Below are 23,780 nucleotides of genomic sequence, written 5' to 3' on the forward strand. Positions count from 1 at the left end.
TTTATCTTCAGGAAATCACAGAAGTCATATATTATGTTATCATAACCCTCTAATGTGGCAATAAGATCGTAACTGTACTGTGCATTTACACAGTGGCCATATTTATCTATCTAAACACAACAAAAACAACATTAACATTATAGCAGACACTGTAAAAAGCCCTTTGACAGCCACTAGACTTTTCTGACAGGGCATTCGAGTGTCATCGAGTGTCAGAAAGTGGTGGGACTGCTATACATGAGTTATTATTAGGGATTATAAATAACAAAATGTAGCGTTTTTTGTTTCAGCTTTTTTTTAAACAGCATGATGGTAAAACACGAATGCGGTAATGAATATATTAAAACGTGTTTGTTTGTTGTAATAATGCCAAAAAATACTAATTAGTGGATCTCCTTACTTCCGGGTGCAGCTGTGGCTAGTGTATTCTGGGAAATTTTCTTACCCCTTGGTTTCGAGTGTGGTCCTTAAAAATCTTATATACCCCATACCCTTAGCTCTACGCCTTCAAGCTAAAGAGAATTGGAACACCACTACCCCTTTACGGGATTGCGCAAAACGAGGGGTAGTGGTAAGGGAAAGAGCTAAGAGGTAGATTTGGGATTGGGCCTAACACACGTTAGTACTGAGACATGGTATTCCGCACATCAATCAATATCGGTGGGGAAAACCACACTGCTATGACATGTTGCACCGGGTCTTAAAATTGCTGGGATTTGGATTCTATTTTAACATCAGGAAATAAAAAAGTGACTTGTATTTATATCACTCCTATATGACTGTGAAAAGAGGCCTGGCTAGGACTACTGGGGCCCTTAGAATCCTCTGATACCTACACAGTTCTGTCCAAACAACTTGCAAAAGTTCAATTTGCATAATAGGTGCACTTTATTAATCAGTTAATGTCTTGATAATAGTAAAGTAATAAGCCACTAGTTAATGGTGGGAATTTGTACTTAAGCCAAAGTCTTATGGAGATTTTTGTTGAAATGCAAAGAATGTCATAATAATTATAGAGGACAAACCTTTATGCCATTATTTTTTTTCTTTATTTTTTTTCATTGACAGAGACTTTAATAGAGATGTTTTGAGATGTGTATGTACTTTATTTCCTATAAAAGTAAGTAAATATATTTGTGGGACAGAAAAATATCATATAAAGTACACAATAGATTGTTAGATGAACAGAAATGTATGTGTTAAAATGTTATTGTTGTCATGATTGTAATAGTTTACCAGTAGTTTATTAATAACAGTGGTGGCTCACATTTTGATTTTCAGGTCTCTTCAGAGCCATCATATTTCTTTAAGTGTAAACTGTGATAAAGAGAGACAGAAAACACTGCTGCGCCAAGGTTGGGAACGTCTCCTCAAGGCCTTTCTGTTCAAGAGACACAAAACATTTGGAGATTATCATCCTTCAGGAATTCAGACCTTGAAAAAAGGCAGAGAAATATTTACAAGCTAAGAATAATAAATTGCAAAAATGCTGCTGACTAGAAAATAAGAATATTGCAGCTATATCTTTTTTCACAGATATTAAATTGATATTTTTCTTCTCTCCAGCAGAGGGCGACATACATCATGAAGTCACTCAAACGACAAACATTGAGCCCTGTTTGGTACTGCAGCCAACCTGTGTTTTCTCATTTAAAAAAGTATATGTTGCAGCAAAATGAACAATTTATCGATGAAAATTCATGAACTTTCTGTTGTCTTGCCCTTTAGGGCTATCTGTATTTTTTTATTGATGAATTTTTTTTTACAGGAATTTTATTTTATTCTGATGGCAAAACCCCAGGTAGCAAAGAATTTTGGCCCAGATTTGGCATAAATCTAGCACAGCAGGCTTTCATCCAGCACATACAGCATGTGGGCCAAACATGATTCTGGTTTGGCAGAGGTGGCACACAATACTTGGGTCAGATGTAAAATGTAGTTATTGTCCCAGATATTAATAATTGATATGTGGGCCACGTAAATTTGGCCTGTTTGAATCACATTTAAAATACATTTTTATTGTTTTCAAATAAAGAAAAATTCAGCTCATAAGGGCGCTTTGAGAAAAAGCACGCCCATAGCACGCCTAAAGCGCAATGATTCATAAATTTGTCAATTTCATTGGGGTCGTGACACACCATCATATCTGGTCCAGTGCAGGCTCAGTTATTGGATATTAACTAGTCCGATACTTGACCCAGATATGGTTCATGTTTGGCCCTTGTCTGGAAGCCAGACTTGGTCCAGTCATGTACTGTAATTCACTGCGGCATGTGGGCCAAGCAAAACCTGATTGTGTGGGCCAGAGCTGGGCCAGAGATATTTTGCTATGTGGGACAGTAATGACGTTGTATTTCTGATGTTAAATATATGTAACACTTATGACACAGGTCTACTGTTGATCAGCTCCAACGCGTGTGTGTAGTGGGGACCAAATTTTCTCACAAGTAAAGCATACCCACATAGCAAAAATTCTCTGTCCCTAGCTGCTTGCACTTTCAGCAGTCACACTTTTTTTCATTTATTTATTTATTTTACCAAACCCTAACTGTTTTTATTTATTATTTTGTCGCAGCTAGGCTTTTTTATTTATATTCTCGCAGCCCTGTAAGCAAAATGCAGCTTGCAGGTTAATGATGAGGTTAATAATGATCATTCGACCCCAAACAGTGGCATCTTAGTGAATATAAGAATTAGAATAATTATTATTGATGAATATTACACCTGCTCAATAAAAATCAGATGATTCACTACATTAATAAATCTGTGCATTGATAAATTGCGTGGTTAAAAGAGTTTAGTGTAACAGCGCTGTTGTGGTCCAGTGGTCAGCACGTTATCACCGCCAACCCGAGTTCGAACATCACCCGAGTAGGTTTTTTTAATTTTTTATTGTTAAGGCATATAATTAGGGTTGTTGAACATTTGAAGTTCTAAAGCAGCTGTTTTCTTGAAAAACATGTGATAGTATCATTAGAAACTGAATTGAATGACGTTATTTCAATATAGTCAGTCGTGAACTGAGGTGGCCAAAAGGGGCTAATAATTTTGACCTTGAAATGGTGTTTAAAAAATTAAAAACTGCTTCTATTCTAGCCGAAATAAAACAAATAAGACTTTCTCCAGAAGAAAAAAATATTTTCAGACTTACTGTGAAAATTTTCTTGCTCTGCTAAACATTTGGCAAATATTTAAAAAAGAAAAAAAATTTAAAGGGGGGCTAATAATTCTGACTTCAACTGTATGTGAACATGCCTCCATCTGAGACAGAAATAGTAGGCTTTTTCTTTCAGTTGGTACTTATCAGATTAATTGCTCAACGTTTTATTTGTAGTAGTTGTACGAGCTTTCATTCACATGCTTATGTTTTGTTTTCCAGCTCACACTGGACACAGCGGACTTCCCTGCCCCATAGCAAGATCAGTAAATGTCCTCTATTGATAAAAACGACACCAACGAATAACAGAATGACATTATTTTTCTTGACTTCTCCCACATTCAAATTTGAGATATATTATTAAAAACAGTTGTTCACTAAATTAAATGTTTGTTTAAATAATATTTTAATTAGTCAATTACATGTAACCTAATTCAGGCGTGTTAAAAGTTTAAAATGGGCATCAGAATAGAAAAAAAGTTGATTTAGAGGGATAATATTTCAAAAATCTGCTGTTTGCTCATGTTCTCAAACCGGTTTGAGTTTCTTTTTTTGTCTTTAACACAAACCTGTAACCTTTGACTTCCACAATATTTATTTTTTCTGCTATAGGTGTCTTTGCTTAACGAATTCCAACATTCTTAAAAATATCTTATTTTGTGTTCAACAGAAAAAAAAAAACACTCATGAAGATTTGGAAGCAGGTGGGAGTGAATAAATGGTGAGTACATTTATTTTTGAATGAACTACCCCTTTAGGTGTATTTGAGCTTACATGTTTTTTATGAGTATTTCTGAAACTGCTGATTTGCAGGGATTTTCATGCACATTTTCATGCAAGACAAAAATCTGAAAAAGAGAAAATATCCAATGATTACAGTTCTCTGAGTGAAAATCCTTCATCAATACCAGATATCATTTGAGAATAGCCAGACGAACACAGCATTATTACTATTTAAAATTCAAAGGCATTACTCAGAAATGTTTTTCACACATTTTAATGATGAGACATTGATAAGAAAAGAAATTGTTCTTGAGGACCAAAGCTAAAATGATTTGTGCTGATTATTATTTTTAGGGTTGTCTTCCATAGGATTATTTAATTGAATGAAAGTTCCATTAAAAAAGAATTACAAATGCATAAATACACAATTTGAATGTTGTAGTGTATAGAAAGTAACTTGTTATGTTATGGGTAAAAATGTAATGTGAAGAATAAAATAAAAGGGAAAAATCTAGCATTTTTAATAACTTTTTGTTTCAGCAATGCAAACATGTTTCTGATAATGAGTTTTTTTTTTTTAGTTTAGCAGATTCTTGGGCTTAAAGTCTATTTGCTTAAACCTTATTAAATCTGAACAAAAAACAAAGCATGTAATTAGCATTATGAAAATGAAATAATCTTATTTAACAAAGATTTCTCCCTCATATTTTCTCATCTACTCTGGTATTTGAAACCAAAAGTTTAATCACCTTTTCTGAAGTTCATTTAAAGTTTCCAAAATGTATACCCTTTGTCAAAATACCGAATATTATCATTTCTAAGGCAGCGTCAAAATATAGCACACTGATATTTGATCAACAAAGGGCACCTGTGTGTGCGTGTGTGTGTGTGTGCGCGTGTTTATCAGCACATGTTATGTTCTGTGAGCATGTTGTAGTTAGCTGCCCTTTTAAGTGGTTCCAGGAAGCTGCCCTCGTCTCGATTATTAGGAAACATTAGCGCGATGTTCTCAAAGATACTGTAGTAATGCTTTAATGCTCCAGCAGATGGCGGTGGCGTTCTGCTGTTATTTGGAGCGTCAACTAATCTTCTCTCAGTATGTTTACTGGATTAAAATGAAAAGAAGATTAACGCAGAAAATCAAACATGCTCACTTTATCGTTGTTTAACAGCAGTGCCATATTAGAACTAGTTTGTGTTCCTCAGGAAACTTTTCAGCAATCACTTTTAAAGGGATAGTTCATCAAAAAGCAAAATACGATCATTTAGGCCAGGGGTGTCCAAACTCGGTCCTGGAAGGCCGGTGTCCTGGAGAGTTTTAGCTCCAACCCTAATCAAACACACCTGGACCAGCTAATCAAGCTCCTACTAGATATACTAGAAACTTCCTGGCAGGTGTGTTGAAGCAAGTTGGAGCTAAACTCAGCAGGGCACCGGCTCACCGGGACTGAGTTTGGACATCCCTAATTTAGGCTTCTCAAACTTAACTTGTTTGAGTACCTAAATGCTGATTGCTGGGAAGGTGGCACGATGGCTCAGTGGTTAGCTCTGTCGCCTCACAGCAAGAAGGTCGCAGGTTTGAATCCCGGTGTTCTGTTGATTTGTCCTACCATTGTCCTACCTCCCTTTAAAAAAGAAGGTAGCACATTTTGATGACGCAATATGGCCATCAGATTTTGCTGCAGTGTAAATTTTAATGTGGAGTAGTATGATATGAAGCTGTAATATCGCCCTAACCTACCTAATCCATAACCCTAACCTCAGAAAAGTTCAAATACAGTGTTGGTAGCATAATCTGATGGGTAGAATAAAATGTTAGGACACCGGGCGAGCCAGTTGGCATTCCTGTGTGGAGTTTGCATGCTCTCCCCGTGTTTGCACGGGTTTCCTTTGGGTGCTCTGGTTTTACCCACAGTCCAAAGACATGCTATATAGTTGAATTGGGTAAATTAAATTGGCCGTACTGTATGAGTGAATGTGAGAGTGTATGGGTGTTTCCCAGTACTGCGTTGCTGTGTAAAACATATACTGGAATAGTTGGTGGTTCATTCCACTGTGGTGATTTTTGATAAGTAAGGGACTTAGTTAAAGGAAAATAAATGAATGAACGATTGCCGGGAATCCTTGACTTCCATATTTCTTTCCTACTATGGAAGTTGATGGATGCCAGCTATTAGCATTCTTCAAAATGTCTTCTATTGTGTTCAGCTGTGTATAGATACTCTTAAAGGTTTAAAACCACATGAGGGACAAAAAAGGATGAGGTCATTTTCAAATATTTTTGGGTGGACTATCCCTTTAATGGTTCACTGAAAAATGAAAATGTGCTGTTAATTAACTCTCCCTCAGTCCTTCCAAGATGCCTTTTTTTTCCTCCAGTAGAACATTAAAATATTTTTAGCTGAAGCCATGATCTTTGATGGTTTATAAGATGCAAGTCAACAGCAAATTAAACGTGCACAGGGAAACTATATTAATACCAGTGCTTCCTGATAATGGACTGAGGCCTTTTGAAGTGAAATAATTTTTTTTGAAATTCCATTTATTCACTTACTTAGTGATGATTTTTGTTATTTTGAGTTTGGATAATTCTGTGAATGTTTTGTTGATCTTCTGCTGAAGCAGGGGTGTTTAAACTCGTTCCTGGAGGGCCGATGTCCTGCATAGTTTAGCTTCGACTTCCTTCAACATGTCTCCCTGGAAGTTTCTAGTATAGAAAGAGCTTCATTAGCTGGTTCAGGTGTGTTTAATTAGGATTTGAACTAAAATATGCAGGACACCGGCCCTCCAGAACCGAGTTTGGACACTCTTAAGCTAAAAGGACATTCTACCAGAAATGTACATTATCTTTTCCTGAAATAAAAAAAAAACATAAATAGAGTGAATAATAAGTATTTCATCCCAAAAAAATTGTAAAATGAACTGATGGTTGATTCAGTTCAGTAAAGAAGTGTCATTCATTTCATTTTTAGTTTTTTGATCTTTATTAAAAACACTTTACAAATGTACAAACCCGGTCACTGCCCTTGTCCTCAGCCCAATTGAACTTACAGCTTTAATAGTTTTGTTATGCTAAAAACTGTTAGAAGAAAAGAACTGTTTAGAAGAAGAAAAAATAAACTTTAGAAATTGCAAGTTTAAGTTGTTATCATTCAAATCAATTAATTAAAAACATAAAATTATAAATAAATTCTACAAATTAATATAATACAAATACAATATTTGTATATAATACAAATAAATGTACAGTTGTCCCTTTGTTTCTGTCAGTCCTGTCACATTTGCATTAAATATAACATAACATTCGCTCAATACACTGTTAAGGCTATGACCATTTGACAGAGGAGAAGCTTGACAGTGATCAAGAATGCGTTTTATCTGTGAAATATATGATATATATGATTTATGCTTGTTTTTGTATGATTTTTGAGGAGGACAAGCTTAAGTCAGGCCCTGTCATGTTTTTTATAAGTGAAAATGTATGTTTGTGGTGGACTCTTTTAAAAAAGTTTTGGGTCCCACGAAGAGCCTTTAAAATTCATAAACGTGTTTTTATTCCAGAAAAAGATTCATTTTTATACAGAAAACCCACTTTAGGTTAGGTTATTCAGTTCTTCCTCAAATGGTTCTTTGAATAGCTTTACACTTATACCGTCTCTCAAAAATCTTTATTTTTTCCTGGCACATTATTTTTTTGTGTTATAATTTGTATGAAAAGTCTATAGTTTTGCCTGAAAATTTTTTAGTATAAGAAACAATTATGCTGTGAAGACATTCTTTTGTGTCAGTGACCTCGAGGAACTTGTTGTGAAAGAGCCATATTACAGCTTTATCCCTGAAAATGAGACTGTGGCTTGGACAAAAAAAAAAAAAAAAACTTCAGCCTTCAACGCCCTTTCCCCCTCCAATGCTCAAAGAAAATTTACGATTTTGTCCCAGAATTCAGTTTCCACAACATCTGGCCTCTGAAGCTCAGCAAGTCCACACGAATGCATTGAATGAGACTGTACACTGAGAATATCATGGGAAAACAATAGAAGCTCATCCCAGTATCTGAGACCCTTGGCTTACTGGTTTTACCCGTATTGTCAGAAAGGCTGAATCCAAATACTACAGAGAATGAAATATCATAGTAAGAGGGAAAAGAGCCCATTTTTGTGCATTAGAGTGTCAGACCTGTTCTGAAAGAGGAGAAAGAGAAGAAAAAGATCTCTCTCTTAGCCCTGTCTCGCAGTTTTCTATTCTGAACAGCATCCGCCCTGTAAATTGTCTTTTTTTCCCCTCACATCTGAGCAAATCTTCCTGAGGTATCATTGTGTAAATGGTTTTGATTATGAATATGCGCCTGCGGGTTTCTTCTGCAAGAATTAATGGTCCTCAAGACTGAAACAGAGCAAATATTCCTCTCAAGTTAGTGTAATAAAAGGCTGCAGATTCATATTTCTTTTTAAAATCTGCAAAATTATTGACTACACACTACTGAGATACACACTGTTGTTCAAAAGTTTTTTAAAACTATGTAAAAGTCTTGTTTTCATATATTTTAAAAGAATATAAATCTGCAGTAGTGTGAAAAAGTGTTTGCCTCCTTACTGATTTCTTATTTTGTACATGTTTGTCACACTTTAAGGTTTCAAATATTGGTCAAAGATAACACAAGTAAACACATCATGCACTTGTAATATTAGGGTTTTTATTATTAAGGGAAAACTAAATACAAACTACATAGCGTTGTGTGGAAAAGTCTTTGTCCCCTAAACCTTATAACTGGTCATGCAACCCTTAGCAGCATCAACTACAATCAAGCGTTTCAATAACTTGCAATAAGTCTGCTACAGTGCTGTGGAGAAACACCCATCTTTGCAGAATGGTTTTAATTTAGCCACATCAAGCAGAAATCCCCTTTTTAAGTTCATGCCACTGCATCTCAATTGGATTCGGGTTAGGACTTTGACTAGGACACTCCAAAGTCTTCTTTAATTCTGTAGCCATTCAGACGTGGACTTACTGGTGTGCTTTGGTTCATTGTCCTGCTGCAGAACCCAAGTTCACCTCAGCTTGAGGTCACTAACAGATGGCCAAAGTTTTTCACTTCGTGAAGCAACAAAACAACCTCAGACCATCACACTGCCACCACATTTTCTGCTGGTATGATGTTCTTTTTCTGAAACATGGTGTTAAAGTTATGCCTCACAAAATGGGCCTTACACCTTACTAAAAGTTCAACTTTTGTTCTCATCCTCAGTCTTGAGGATCATCAAGATGTTTTCTGGCAAAACTGAGAAGAGCCTTTATGTTATTCTTGCAACTCATGCAAACCAGTTTTGTCTAGTCTCTTTCTTACGGTGGAGTAATGAACACTCACCTTATGTGAGGCAAGTGAGGCCTGCAGTCCTTTGGATATTGTTGTGTTTTTTTTTTTGTTGTTGTTGATATTTTTAATGAGTTGTCGCTTCGGTTTTGGAGTAATTTTTCTTCACTCCTATCTGGTGAAGTTTTTTTTCCCTCTCCGCTGTCGCCACTGGCTCGCATGGTTCAGGATTGGTAGAGCTATGCATTGATGAATTTGCTCTTCAGTGTTTGAACTCTCAGTAATGATTTAAATCACACTGAACTGAGCTAAACTGAACTGAACTGAACTTAAACACTAAAAACTGAACTACACTGTTCCAGTTACTATGATAATTTATGTGAAGCTGCTTTGACACAATCTACATTGTAAAAGCGCTATACAAATAAAGCTGAATTGAATTAATTTTGGTCAGTTGGCCACTACTGGGAAGCTTCTTCACTGTTCAATGCTTTTGGCATTTGTAGATAATGGCTCTCACTGGGGTTTATAACATTTTCCAGACTGGTAGATCTTAATTAGTTTCTTTCTCAATTGTTTTTGAATTTCTTTGGATCTCAGCATGATGTCCAACACTTTTTCGCACAGGGCTATGTAGCTTTAGATTTGGTTTTCTCTCAGTAATAAGAAACCTATGTAATGTGTTTACTGGTGTTATCTTTGACTAATACTTATGTTTGTTTGATTATCTGAAACATTAAAGTGCAAGCAAAAAATAAAAATAAAAATCAGTAAGGGGCCAAACATTTTTTTCACACCACTGTAGGTAAAAAAAACCAAGAGGCCGCTTTAAAATTCTGCATTAAAATTGAACATAAAAATGTATTAAAAAAGTTATTAAAATAAAAATCTTGTCATTTTGATAATGTTCTTAAATGGGATCTCTTAAAATTGTTCATGTCTGTATGTAGAAATAAACACTAGATTCGTTAATACTTTATAAATGGTTAGTTCATAATACTTAATGCAAAACAACCTTTTTATTTTACTTTAGTATTTTTTGTAACTATGTGTAAATATGTACCCTTCACCAGGGATTTATCCTTGTACGGACCACTAATACATTTATTGTTTGCTTTCTTTATAAACACAAAACTGACACCAGTCACATCCAGGTTTGGGTAAAGCCAGCTGCACGTTGCCATGGCAGCACAGTCTACCATTCACCTAACAGAGGGTTAATGGAAAGATATTCCTAGTGTTTAGCATGCATGGTTTAAGCTGGAAGCACCAGTCCCTTTTTTCTTCTTACTCTTCTGTTTCTACTGCCAAAGTCACACGCGACCAAGACAGGATTAGCAACAAATTGTTGTTTGTGGCATTTAGGCTATCTCTCTTTTCCACCAACTTCATGACTATAGAGACCTTTTGGTGCTTTTTTCTCTGACAAGGCCAGCATTTGCCCAGTTGGCTACTGAATGATTCTAAGCTGCAATCAGTAACTTTTTTTTGGATGATACAAAATCTATTTTTGAGCAAGCGCATAACCAGTCAGTATTCAATGAGGAGCTACTCACCTCAGCTTGGTACACAATGCTAAGCTTAATATGCTGATGATTCCTTCAAGATTTTCTTATAGGGTTTTAAAATTTGGCCAGCAGCTAGCTCTCTGCAACTCTCACATGGTCACCCGCTGAAGCTAAACAGGGCTGTGCCTGGTCAGTACCTGGATGGGAGACCACATGGGAAAGCTAGGTTGCTGCTGGAAGTGGTGTTTGTGAGACCAGTAGGCGGCGCTCAACCTGCAGTCTGTGTGTGTCCTAATGCCCCAGTATTTTGATTGGGACTCTATACTGCTCAGTGAATGCCGTCGTTCTGATGAGATGTTAAACCGAGGTCCTGACTCTCTGTGGTCGTTAAAAATCCCAGGATGTCCTTCGAAAAAGAGTAGGAGTTTAACCTTGGCCAAATTTGCCCACTGGCCTCTGTCCATCAGTGCCTGCTAACCATCCCCATATCATAATTGGCTTCATCCCTTTGTCTCCTCTCCATCAATCAGCTGGTGTGCGGTCTGGCGCAATATGACTGCCATTGCATCATCCTGGTGAATGCTGCACATTGGATGAGGAGATTCCCCCCAAAAATGTGTTAAGCACTTTGAGTGTCCAGAAAAGCGCTATATAAATTTAAGGAATCATTACTATTGTTATTATTATTATTTGATTAGTAAGTAAAATAAGAAGCGGGAGAACCTTTAGTTTAGCTAAACAGAAATCATTCAATCGCATTGGGTCATTAGCTTCTCGCTCGTAAATCTCCAGAGTTCTCAATAATTCTTTTTTTAAAGCTTGACTTTTCTATAGTTGCTTTAGTTGCTTTATTGGCCCGAATGGTTTTGTTTGTTTAACCATTCTCTTTTGTATCGATCCTGTTCAGTCAGCACGGAAACAGATACATTTTTCACTGTGGTGTTGATGAAGTAACTCTGTGGAATGCAATACAAATGCACCAGTTGTTGCTAACTTGGTAACATAAGTGTAATGTAAACAGTAATATGGAAATTACTGTTTAATTAAATTTGAAATTAAAATTGGTACTTATCTTATTCTGATATCTACATCATTGAATAACAATAATATAACTACATAAACAATTCCAAGCCGAGAGTGGTTTGTATTTGTGCCGGGCCATTCCAGGCTCACGTGAAAACACAAGTAGAACCATATCTGACTATTCTTAGAACAATTTGGCATGATAGAAGAACATTTTATTGTGTATTAAGAATGATGCAAAATTAAAATTTGCATCATTCCAACATGGCTAGGAACTATACTATCATTCTAATGTAATGAGGTGAAGTTTGTTGCTGTTCCATGGCTGCATGATATTACACAGTGCCTGAAATAGTCCCAAGTGCCAAGCTCTATACTTGCACCACCAGTTACAATTTGTGTAACGTCATTGTGCCTGCTGCAGCCACAGTATGGCAGCAAAGTCACTTCAACAAAAACCCTTTATATTGTGGAAAAACAGTGATCAAAAAGTTTCATTGTCCTTCGTGAAAAATTCTGGTTGATTGAATGAGATGAATACAGAGAAGGAAAACGAACATAGCTCCAGATAGACATTTGCATTCACTCTGCCATGTAGCAGTAAAGGACATCCCTGCTGCAGAAAACACCAGCAAGCCATGACTAATCCTCCTTCAGCTCTCACTGATGTCTTTACACACTTTTTGGATTCAGTCTTTCCTAGTTTGATGATGAACATAATGTTTCCTGTTGAAGTCTAATAAAGTAAACTCTTGATTCTTTCTGTTTAGGAACCTTTGGTCTCTGCAGGGCTTTCAGTCCACTGTTGGGAGACTATATGCGAAATACATATCCTTACCCTGTTCAGTGCTGAAGTGGAGAGCGATTCCAGCTGCAGTGCTGAAAAGATTAAACACAAGAATCTCTACGTTGTCTGTTCTCTCATATTTTAATTTAGTAATCATGTTCTTTTTCAAATTTTGTACTAAAGTGTTTAAATATTTTTATTCTGTGCTTAATATTCTAATGAAGTGACTGGTGTTTAAACCGTGACATCAAAATATTTGAAAATATAGGTTGATCTCTGCTGTAGTCTCAGTGGTAAAATCTACCTCTAAATTTTAAAAAAAAGATTCCAGTAGTTCTCTTGAGTTTTTAGCTTGGTCCCTATTTCTTCCAGTCTTCTTTGTTTATTAGTGATTTGGATGCTTTTTGGTATCCAGTCTTTTCTTTGGGCCCTATGCATGCCATGACCCTTTTCCCGCACTTGCAAAACCTCTGGTGGTACCATCCCATATGATATTCACTTGTTCTGTCTGTTTCCCTGCAAGTTTCTGAGTGTATCTAATCTCCTGAGAACATGTCAATTCATCAGTCTTAAAATGAAAGTTAGATTTTTCAGTATGTGCTTTCACACCTGTTTCGGTTCATTTAGTTTCAAGGGCCTCAACTGATATATTGTAGCATTTTTCTGCAGTTTTCTGCAGGTTTCTTTTCACACCAAGCTGATGATTGCTCTGGTCCAAATCAGTTGAAACCAACAGAATGCAATCATGTGACAACATTCACATCGTTTGTTGGCCAGATGTACCATTGAATGTATTTCCTAAACAGCCTTTCAGTTGGTTAGAATTAACTTGAGCAAATATTCCCATAGAACTCTCAAAAGTAAACAAAGACATGAAAAGCCAGCAGGCAACACAACACTTGTTAGTTAGGAGAGATGTACTGTATATATTATCTATTTTGTACGTTGTATGCATTATTTCAAACAAATTATACATTTTCTTGAACTGTAACTAATGGGAAAATAAACTAACGCAATTCAACTAAACGAAATGAGGTAGGTGTGAAAGCAGCTTTGTTTCCACAAAGAACATTTTAGTGAAAAGCTTTTCTAAAATACTTTTTTTAATGTAAAAAAATCATTCTTAAAACGTAGCCCTATATATATTTCTGGAGAGTGCCAAATACATCCCAAGAGGTACTTTTTTTGCAGTTTTTATTTTTGCGAATCCAGCAGAGACCGCTGTGTATTTTTTTGAGATCTTAAATTTCTCTCGCAAGTGCCATTCAAGTTATCACCTGATAGATATTAGCCTGTAGGGGCCTTCTGCACCACATGGTTAATCAGGTAGAGATTCCATACGACTGCTGCCTGAAGTTAACGAGAAATATTGATATTATTTATTAACTTTCCATTAATTGATTTTTATTAACATCTACCCCTACCCCAACCCTAAACCCAACCATCACAGTAATGTAAATACAGATTTGGATCTGCACTCTCCCCCATTAGTACAGCTGATTAACCATGTGGATGGATAATAACAGCCTTTTGAGCCTACTAGTAGGTAAAGAAGGCCCCTATTGGCCAATATCTATCAGCTGATAACCACTGATAACACCTATTCAATCCAGTGATAACATTGGAGGCAGGTAAAGATGCAGCCATACGCACCTTTGCCTTTATAATCTGCAATCTCCAGAAATTTATATAGGGCTACATTTTCAGAATGAGCCTGTGCTAGCAACAAATCTATAACCTAAAGGACATTTTTAAACTAGAAATAACCCTTTTTAGAAGTTAAAAGTCGTTTTTGAAACAGTCGATCCACCTTTATTTTTTACGAATGTTTGGCACTGAAAACTAAGTGGTGCAGAAACAATTTGCACTCAGAAATTTGAAATGAATTCCTCATAATTTAGATTTTTAATGATCTAAATGAATAAATGTAATAGACATGACTATGTGTGCTTTGCACAAAGCGATTAAACAGAAAAGAGAAGTGGGATTGACTTTTGGCCCTGGTAAAAGGCTGCTTTATTCAAAAAGAGCATGTGTTTTTTTTTCAGAGACAGGTTCTTGAGTGCAGTCTATTATTCTGACAGGAGAAGGTCTTCAAAAAGCCAGTTCACGGACACTGGAACCTTAAAACAGGCCATGTTTTTTACAGCCAGCTTTATAGGATTCAAGTCTTTGAACTGAAAATGACATACAGTTACAATAAATTCAAGCATTTAAGGAAAAGTTTTAAATTTCAATCCTGGAAGATCTAATTGAAGATTATCCTTATTTTAACTCTCATTGGGAATAAAGATTCTGATTCTCAGCTTTTCTACTTTTGTGGAAGTTCACATAAATCTGAGTCTGAAAATAATCTAAGTAACAGACTCTGGCGAAACCTCTGTAGGAAAACACTTGGTTTGTATGCAATTAGGCAACAGGGCATCGTAAAAAGTCCATTAGTATGGAACCAAATCCCAAACCCAGCTTGACAGAGCGCTGAGGAAGAGTTGCTGACAGTCGTTTGTCAAAGTCTGAGACTCTTTTATCATCATCCTAACCAATCTCCTTTTCTCCCTTTGCTTCTGTTCTCCCCCCTCTTATAAAGTCAAGACCACAGCTAAACTGGTTGAAATGAAGAGCTGGGAGGTAATACTGGGGGAGCCAGTTCTCTATTGAAATATCTCCCCTGAGCCATTAACTGAACCAACCAATAGGTCCATTTTGGAAAGTGAATGCCAGCTCATTTTATAACCGCCTGTCTATTACAGGAGATAATGGACTCTCCTAAAACCCAGCTCAGCCCACTCCACCTGGCATTTGCCATTACTGCTGCCGTACGGAAACCAGTTGGAGAAATAACTGTAATTCTGAAATAATTACGAATGGCATTCAGCAAAATTAAACCTCGCCTGCCGAGAAGCAGTATAAGCAGCGTATGACGGAACGAAAAATTCAACTCGTTGCCCTCTCTTTCTCTCGCCCGCTCTCTCTCCACTCAGCTCTGCAACAAATGAAAGCGCGTGGAGAGGTCTTGAAAAGGAACACGCGGTTCTTTAATTCATCTCCTGTTCCAGCTTGTGTTTCGCTATGGCCAGGCACTGGAGTTGACAAGCCTTATTGTCGGATAATGCAGAGATTATTTCACACAGACTTTTTGTAAAAGATTAAATACTTTTTGTCAATTAAATACTTTGGTTTAAGTCATATAAAAGCCATTATGGGGTGAGTTCCATTTCATCAATCATAAATGTAGAATCAAATTAGCTGAGAAATGTTTGAAATGTTTTGGTTTTAGTCTACTGAACATGTCTGGGTATTAAAGATTAAAAGGAAGGTTGACCCAAAACTGAAAATTCTGTAATTATTTACTCCCCACTTGTTGTTCCAAACCGGTTTTATTTTTGGGTGAACTATCCCTTTAAAATGTAACCAATATTGTTGTTTGTTTTGCCAACGATTATGTGGCTGTTTAGTCTTAACTTATAAAGAAAATTCATGCAACAAAGTGTTAAACTGCAATATATAGAGCCTTTTTACAGCCCTTGCTTTTATTCCCATCAAAAAAATGATTAAGGACAATGCGCAGGGTTTTCTGCCCGATCTTATTAGTGAACTCAAGAATTATTTTCCCACCTCAAAGTATTAAGTATGAATTATTCATTCATACATTTTCTTTTCGGCTTAGTCCCTTTATTAATCCGGGGTCCCCACAGTGGAATAACCGCCAGCTTATCCAGCATGTTTTTATGCAGCAGATGCCCTTCCAGCCGCAACCCATCTCTGGGAAACATCCACACACACTCATCCACACTCGTACACTACAGACAATTTAGCTTACCCAATTCACCTGTACCGCATGTCTTTGGACTGTGGGGGGAAACCGGAGCACCCAAAGGAAACGTTTTGATAACAGAAAAAGCTAATCTGTGCTGTAAAAAGAGACTGTTATTAATCTGTTTATATTGATTATATTGATCTATTGATTAAAATGTACACTTTGGGATTTGGGACACGGTTTTTTGATATAGGCTTTGTAACAGTATGCATACTATGGAATGAAAATATATTTTCTACTGATCTGTTTCGAATAAATTGCAACAAAAAAGTTCATCATAAAGACTTCTTAAAGTACCCATAAAAACTGACTTCATTTTCACTGAAATAAAAGGGCAGAACTGGACCGGACTGGACAAATCAAGCAACCTCCCACCCTCCCCCTCCCTGACTTTTTAAAATCCAGTATCTCAAATGATAAATTCATACATTTTGCATTTAATTGGACAGAAAGTCTTACTAAACTTACTAAATCTTACTCAAATCTAAAGTGCAGCATGACGTCCTCAAAACCTCTGATTCTTAGGCGGAAATGAAAGACAGGAAATATCTTCTAAATTCCAAATTTGTCATTGTTTTTGTGTAGCTTAGACTATAGAAAACTATAAGGCTAACATATACACGAAAAGCCCAAAATTTGTCATTTTGATTTCATGTGGACTTTAAAAGATGCATTCTCTTATAAGCCTATGCAGCTTGCTGTCAAAGTTTTTCCTTTATCTTTTTATCAGAGTGTACCATCAGTCATCAGTACTGTGATTGTTTATGAATTTATTTCGTGTATGTATGATAAGAAGTGTTCAGTTTAAAGAGTTAAGATAGTGAAGTTTTTAAAGCCCCAGCAGGCACAGGACATCAACATGACGTTAGACTGACGTTGTACCCTAATGTCGTGGGGACATTTAATTTTGTTGATGTTGTCGGAAATGTCAGAACCCAACAGCAGGCCAACTTCAATGTCCAACAATCAACCTAAAATTAATCAAATACTAATGTCTAATGATGTTACAGTTTGACTTTGTGTGGACGTTACCACTATGACGTCTATTAGACATTGGATTTTGGTTGCCATAACTTAAGAATAAATGTCAGAATTTAAAGTCAATATGACATTGGTTTAAGATGTTGGCTCGATGTTGGATTTTGGTCACTTTCTAACATTTACATTTACATTTACATTTAGTCATTTAGCAGACGCTTTTATCCAAAGCGACTTACAAATGAGGACAAGGAAGCAATTTACACAACTAAGAGCAACAATGAATAAGTACTAAAGGCAAGTTTCAGGTCTGTGAAGTCTAAGAAGGGAAGTATTAGTAGTATTAGTTATTATTAGTTATATATATATATATATATATTTTTTTTTTTTGGTACAGTTAGTGTGATATTCAGAGAGGCAATTGCAGATTAGGAAGTGAAGTGGAGACTAAATAGTTGAGTTTTTAGTCGTTTCTTGAAAGTAGCGAGTGACTCTGCTGTTCTGATGCAGTTAGGGAGTTCATTCCACCAACTGGGCAGATTGAGCGTGAGCGTGAGCGAAAGTGATTTCTTCCCTCTTTGGGATGGAACCACGAGGCGACGTTCATTCACAGAACGCAACCTAACACAACCTAAAATCAACCAACAATCAACGTCATTTGACGTCGTTATTGGACGTCAAAATAATGTTGTCCAGATGCTGGCTAGACATGGAATTATTGGTCACCTGACGTCACAACCTAAATCTAACCTAATATTATTATCTTATGACCACAACAGGCTGCACTAAATCCTGAAAACTTGCTAACAATATTGTTGCTATTATATACATATACATACATACATACTCACTGGCCACTTTATTAGGTACACCTTACGAGTAGCGGGTTGGACCCCCTTTTGCTTTCAGAACTGCCTTAATCCTTCACGGCATAGATTCAACAAGGTTCCGGAAATATTCCTCAGAGATTTTGGTCCATATTGACATGATAGCATCACACAGTTGCTGCAGATTTGTCGGCTGCATGTTTATGATGCAAATCTCATGTTCCACCACATCCCAAAGGTGCTCTATTGGATTGAGAGCTGGTGACTGTGGAGGCCATTTGAGTGCAGTGAACTCATTGTCATGTTCAAGAAGCCAGTCCGAGATGATTTGCGCTTTATGACATGGTGCGTTATCCTTCTGGAAGTAGCCATGAGAAGATGGGTACACTGTGGTTACAAAGGGTTGTATATGGTCAGCAACAATACTCAGGTGAGCTGTGGCGTTGACACATGGCTCGACTGGTACTAATTTGGACTAACTACTAATAAAAAATAAATAAAAAATAAAAATCCCCCACACCATTACACCACCACCACCAACCTAAACCGTTGATGCAAGGCAGGATGGATCCATGCTTTCTTGTTGTTGAAGCCAAATTCTGACCCACCATCCAAAAGTCACAGCAGAAATCGAGACTCGGACTAGGGAACGTTTTTTAAAAATCTTCTATTGTCCAATCTTGGTGAGCCTGTGCGAATTTTAGCCTCAGTTTCCTGTTCCCGTTTCCCATCTGCCTCAAGGTTCGACGTGTTGTGCGTTCAGAGATGCTCTTCTGCATACCGCAGTTGTACCGAGTGGTTATTTGAGTTACTGTTACCTTTCTATCAGCTGGATGGTTGTGCGTGATCTCAGTGGATCAGCGGTTTCTGAAATACCCAGACCAGCCAGTCTGGCACCAACAACCATGCATGTTGAAAGTCACTTAAATCCTCTTTTAGAAATTTGTGTTAACAGCAGTTGGACAGGAGTACTTAATAACGTGGCCGGTGTGTGTGTGTGTGTGTGTGTGTATGTGTATACATATATTTATATTTATATATATATATATATATATATATATATATATATATATATATATATATATATATATATATATATATATATATATATATATATATATATATATATATATATATATATATATATATATATATATTGTTCATCATGCAAGTAAGTTATCAAAGTTTTATGACACTGAAACTAACTTACTGAATTCTGACGAAAACCTTCACCATAAATTTTGGAGAACTTGGCTATTGTAATTTCCTCTACTCCTGTTTGTCATAAATTGGAAATCTCACCCTCATGCAGTAAATCCAGGGGCGGCTCCAGGAGGGCGCGGCTGCCAGTGACGCGCTCCTCTAATCTTTATATCCAAAGACTGATTTTTGCCAAAGTACAACCAGTCAAAGAGCGCTATCAGGACACTTCCAGGTGTTTGCACGTCTGTCTGTGCCTCCCTCCCTCCCCCCTCTCTCTCTCTTGCGTATGTCGCTTACTTCAGCACTGTTCTTTCTGTTCGTGCGCGCAGTAAATCAGATCGATACGGCCGCGCAGCGCGTTCACGGCTGATCAAACAGACCCGAGCTCTCCAGCGCACATCACCTGCTGCCTGCTAACGGTAAGTGGCATCTGTAACACCACAAACCTGGCGGAAAAGGTAACCATAGTTTCAGTTGTTGAAAATATGCTAACTTGTTCCTGGTTAACACTGTCGACCAAAATGAAAGATATTTCTAAAAGCTTCCCGCAATGTTTGAAAAAGCCCAGCAGTCACGTATCATGACTTTACGCGAGTGACTGTAACTATAGTAACTGTCGGAAGCTATGGTTACCATTGTGTTTTTAAAAATCTGAATTATGTTTATGTTAGTGTTCATTTGCTACAAAAGTTTTGATGATAAACTTTTAACACCTTAAATGAGTTACAAACGCGTCTATAATACACTAAGATGTCGCTAGGTTTTGGGGAAAACAACCTATTGTTAAATCTGCTGCAGAAGATGAATGAGGTGACAACAATGCAAAGAGTTTCAATATTCGGCATATTTAGGTGACAAGCCAAAAGTGCTTCTCTGGACTCTTGCCTGAGGACTCCAAAATACCACAAGGGGGTGCTATAAAATCTCATATTCATAAATATATGCATTTTACGTGGAGTTGTGGAATTTAGTGTACTTAGGCTATTATTATGATTTTTTTCTTATTGTTTTTCATCATCATCATCACCATCTTCTTCTTCTTCTTCTTACTACTACTACTACTAACGTTACTACTACTACTACTACTACTACTACTACTATTGCTATTATTATATAAAGTGATTTAAGTCTTGAAAAAAACGAGATAAAATTATTCTAATGGGAAACTGTAAGCCTTATATTAATATATTATTACTAAAATAATAATAATAATAGTAGTAGTAAGTAGTAAAACTTTAATGTCCTTGACTGGAAATTTGTTATCGATATCACCATATTGACATTCCATAAAAACAAACAATACAAAATACAGTAGTTACAATAATTATAACGCTAATTAAAATAAACTCTTGTTAAGTGAACCCACTGAAACTGCTACAAAGGATTTCTTATATCAGTTCATACACTTAGGGACTCTATATCTCCTACCAGAGGGAAGCAATTCATAATTCTTTCCACCTGAGTGAGGACACAATACTCATATAAAACTTTAGGATTAAAATATTCATCATGCCCAACAATTTTCCATCCTGTCTTTAAAAGATGCATCAGCTATTGTTTTACAGATTAACGCTGTACAGGTAGGTTGCCAAAGCACACTGTGATATCTAACAACGCTTTCAAAAACAGCTTTATAAAACAAAATCATAAGCTTCTTGTTAACTCGAAAAAGACGTAACCTCTGTTAAAATTACAATCTCTGGTGTAAACGAGAGCAAAGCCACTTTATGTGTGTTTTCCATGTAAAAGAACTGTCAATGTTAATGCCCAAGTACTACTTAGGTCTCTGTGAGCGCTGAGTAATAGTATGGTCGTCTACAACCACTTAATGATGGTCACCTACACACTTTAGGTCAAATACCATCTCTTCTTTTTTCCTAGAATTTATTTTTAATAATAATAATATATAAAACACAGAATATATAATAATGTATCAAATTAAAGCTAATATATGTCAAAATAAATATTTATATGATTTTTAAATAAATGCTTTTATTAAGCTCCCATAAGGTTTATTTCTTTGTTTTTATTTTTGTTTCCCCAAAGGACGTTCAGGTGAACAGACCAGTCTATCTATACAGTATTGATTAGATTAAGGTAAACTTTTATTCTCATTACACATTTAGAAGTAAAAGGCAACGAAATGCAGTGCAGGTATAACCAGGAGTACAATACCAGCAAGTACAAGATATAGGTATAAATTATCAAGTGCAATTATAGAAAACTATTGGTAATATTTACAGATGGATGTACTATGAACATTATATACAGGTTGTATTAACTATGGTCAGAAATTTACAATATATGTACAGGTTACTATTAATAATCAGAAGTATGCAGATACATATGAACATAATTTGAACAAATGAACAAATGTATAAAATGAACAAATGTATATGTGCAGTTTTAATGCAACAAATTGCAATGAATATGTACAATTTTAAATGTGCAAATATTAAATAGTGCAGTGATTATGCAGAGCATTGGTTAAGCACATTTGCACAGTGTCTTTGTTAAAGCATACCTGTACAATTAAGTACTAAATTATATTATTTATTTTTAGGTTAGGATTATGTTGTGCGTAATTTAGTAATAAATATTTTTAGGTCATTGAACATGTAACCTCATGTACGTTACCTCAAATTTTATATTAAGAAAAACCCCTTTTCCTCTGTAAAGAACCTGTTCGTCCTTGGGTGTAAACTTTTTTTTAAGGATGCCAATTTAGGATTTTTGTTTTAAGAGTTCTTTGCACAAGAACATTCAACTATTTAATTTTCTATTTATCTAGACCACAGTAACAGTGTAACACTACAAACAGTGCCGCTGCTGTATTAAATGATTTAACTGTCCACTAAATTTCGGGTTATTATAATGTGTCTACACGTCATGACATGTTCTAGACTTTTTGCAGACTATGTTTATTGGCTCAGCGCAAACACAGACTATTGCCTAATGTTGATCTTGATAACATTATAATGACATTAGTGATAAGAGAAATGGGAAGATTTGGCAGAGATTCAGAGAGGGGTTGAAGTGAAAGTTCAATGACAGAAGGAAATCAGAATAATGTGGAGTTTAGCCACGGTGAATGGGGCAACTGTGGAGGCAGACCAGTCATGATAACCGCTGTGTAATTTACCAATCAGATAAAAAAAGAGATAATTTGAATAACATATTCATTAATTGTGTTGTCAAACATGAGCATCTGTTGTGGTTTTGTATTCTTATGAGATTTGATACTTGTAGGCCAAGGGCAAAGCTGGCAAAATATTTTTTTTCTGTGGATACATTATCCAAAACCACATCCCCGGTGTAACTAAAATAAGTGACTACTACAACATTCATTGGCTGTTTGGCATAGACAGTGCTCAGCATATTTGAGTACACCCCATTTTGAAAATGAATATTGTGATCCATTTATCAGTGAATATAGGCAACAAAACAGAATTATTAAAATAATTCTGATATTTTAATTAAAATAAGAGTTTAGTCACCAAATATATTTAGAAATTAAAAGATAAAACAAATAAATTCAAGCAAAATATTGCAAAAAAATTACACTTACAAAATTTCAACAAAATTTTACAATTGTTTTGCTTCTCTTGATTTTTCCACTTTTTAAATGTGTATTTAATATTATTATAGCATATAAATTTGGGTATACTAATGTAATGTATATGCACAAATATAATATTGTATAGCTTCCTAATTAATATAAATTTAAAAGATAGATTTGTGAGAGGTGTACTTGTATATGTTGTTAAAACTGGGTTAAAAAAGGGTTTGAATGTGTACTCCTTTTTTTACTGCAGTTGTACAAAATATAAGCTAAACTACAACAGAAAAATAAATAAATACAGTACATACATAAATACAATATTATTATTGATAGCTTAATCACACCTCACTATTTGAGTTATACAAGATTCACATGTTACTCGTATGTTAGGCTGCACAATATATTGTTTCAGCATTGATATTGCAATGTGCGCATCTGCAATAGTCACATCGCAAAGATATGGGATGTCCAGTCTGAATTATAGTTGACCATGAGCTACAGAATTGTATTGAATCATTGTATTTATATGAAATTTATATGATTTAGACAATAAAACATTTCATATTTAAAAATGTTGTCTTGTTTTTAGTCCAAATATTTCAAAGCCAAAGCAAAATAATTTTTACTTAACCCACTGGCAGATACTTTACTTAAAAAAAATAAAAATGCTTAATTTTCACTTTTTTTATATTTGGACTTGAAACGAGCCAAAGAAAGCATTTTTTTTTGCATTGTAATTAATCAATTTCTGTATCTGAATAGTGTTAGACTCCTCAGCAAACCATTAAATAGAACTATTCAAACTATCTGAAACTGTATCCATATCCTAATATTTATCACAGAAAAATTAAATATCACATTATCAGATTTTTCCAATAACATGC

The 23,780-nt window shown here is 35.7% G+C and overlaps 1 protein-coding gene and 2 long non-coding RNA genes across 25 annotated transcripts in view; 2 read left to right on the plus strand and 1 right to left on the minus strand.

Annotated features, from left to right (window-relative positions):
• Nucleotides 1-1,281: 1,281 nt before the first annotated feature.
• On the plus strand, nucleotides 1,282-16,603 carry LOC147834257 (uncharacterized). Of its 2 annotated transcripts, none has more exons than XR_015506258.1 (5): nucleotides 1,282-1,445; nucleotides 1,567-1,658; nucleotides 3,380-3,414; nucleotides 3,828-3,917; nucleotides 14,558-16,603. It is a non-coding gene; the product is annotated as an uncharacterized LOC147834257 (long non-coding RNA). The 2 variants fall into 2 exon arrangements; XR_015506257.1 differs by having other exon boundaries at nucleotides 1,570-1,658; nucleotides 14,558-16,587.
• LOC147834258 (uncharacterized) lies at nucleotides 14,492-19,018 on the minus strand. Its single transcript, XR_015506259.1, has 2 exons — nucleotides 17,926-19,018; nucleotides 14,492-17,479 (listed from the first exon to the last, which is right to left on the minus strand). It is a non-coding gene; the product is annotated as an uncharacterized LOC147834258 (long non-coding RNA).
• Nucleotides 19,019-19,659: 641 nt separating this feature from the next.
• The window catches only part of esr2b (estrogen receptor 2b), a 45,686-nt gene continuing 41,565 nt past the window's right edge, over nucleotides 19,660-23,780 (plus strand). For all 22 annotated transcript variants that reach the window (XR_015504935.1, XR_015504936.1, XR_015504931.1 and 19 more), the window contains exon 1: nucleotides 19,660-19,753. The gene's annotated coding sequence lies outside the window, so the exon portion shown is untranslated. The remainder of the gene's footprint in view (nucleotides 19,754-23,780) is intronic.

Source organism: Danio rerio, chromosome 13 (assembly GCF_052040795.2).
Source record: "Danio rerio strain M-AB ecotype USA chromosome 13, GRCz13ab, whole genome shotgun sequence".
Classification (NCBI taxonomy): domain Eukaryota; kingdom Metazoa; phylum Chordata; class Actinopteri; order Cypriniformes; family Danionidae; genus Danio; species Danio rerio.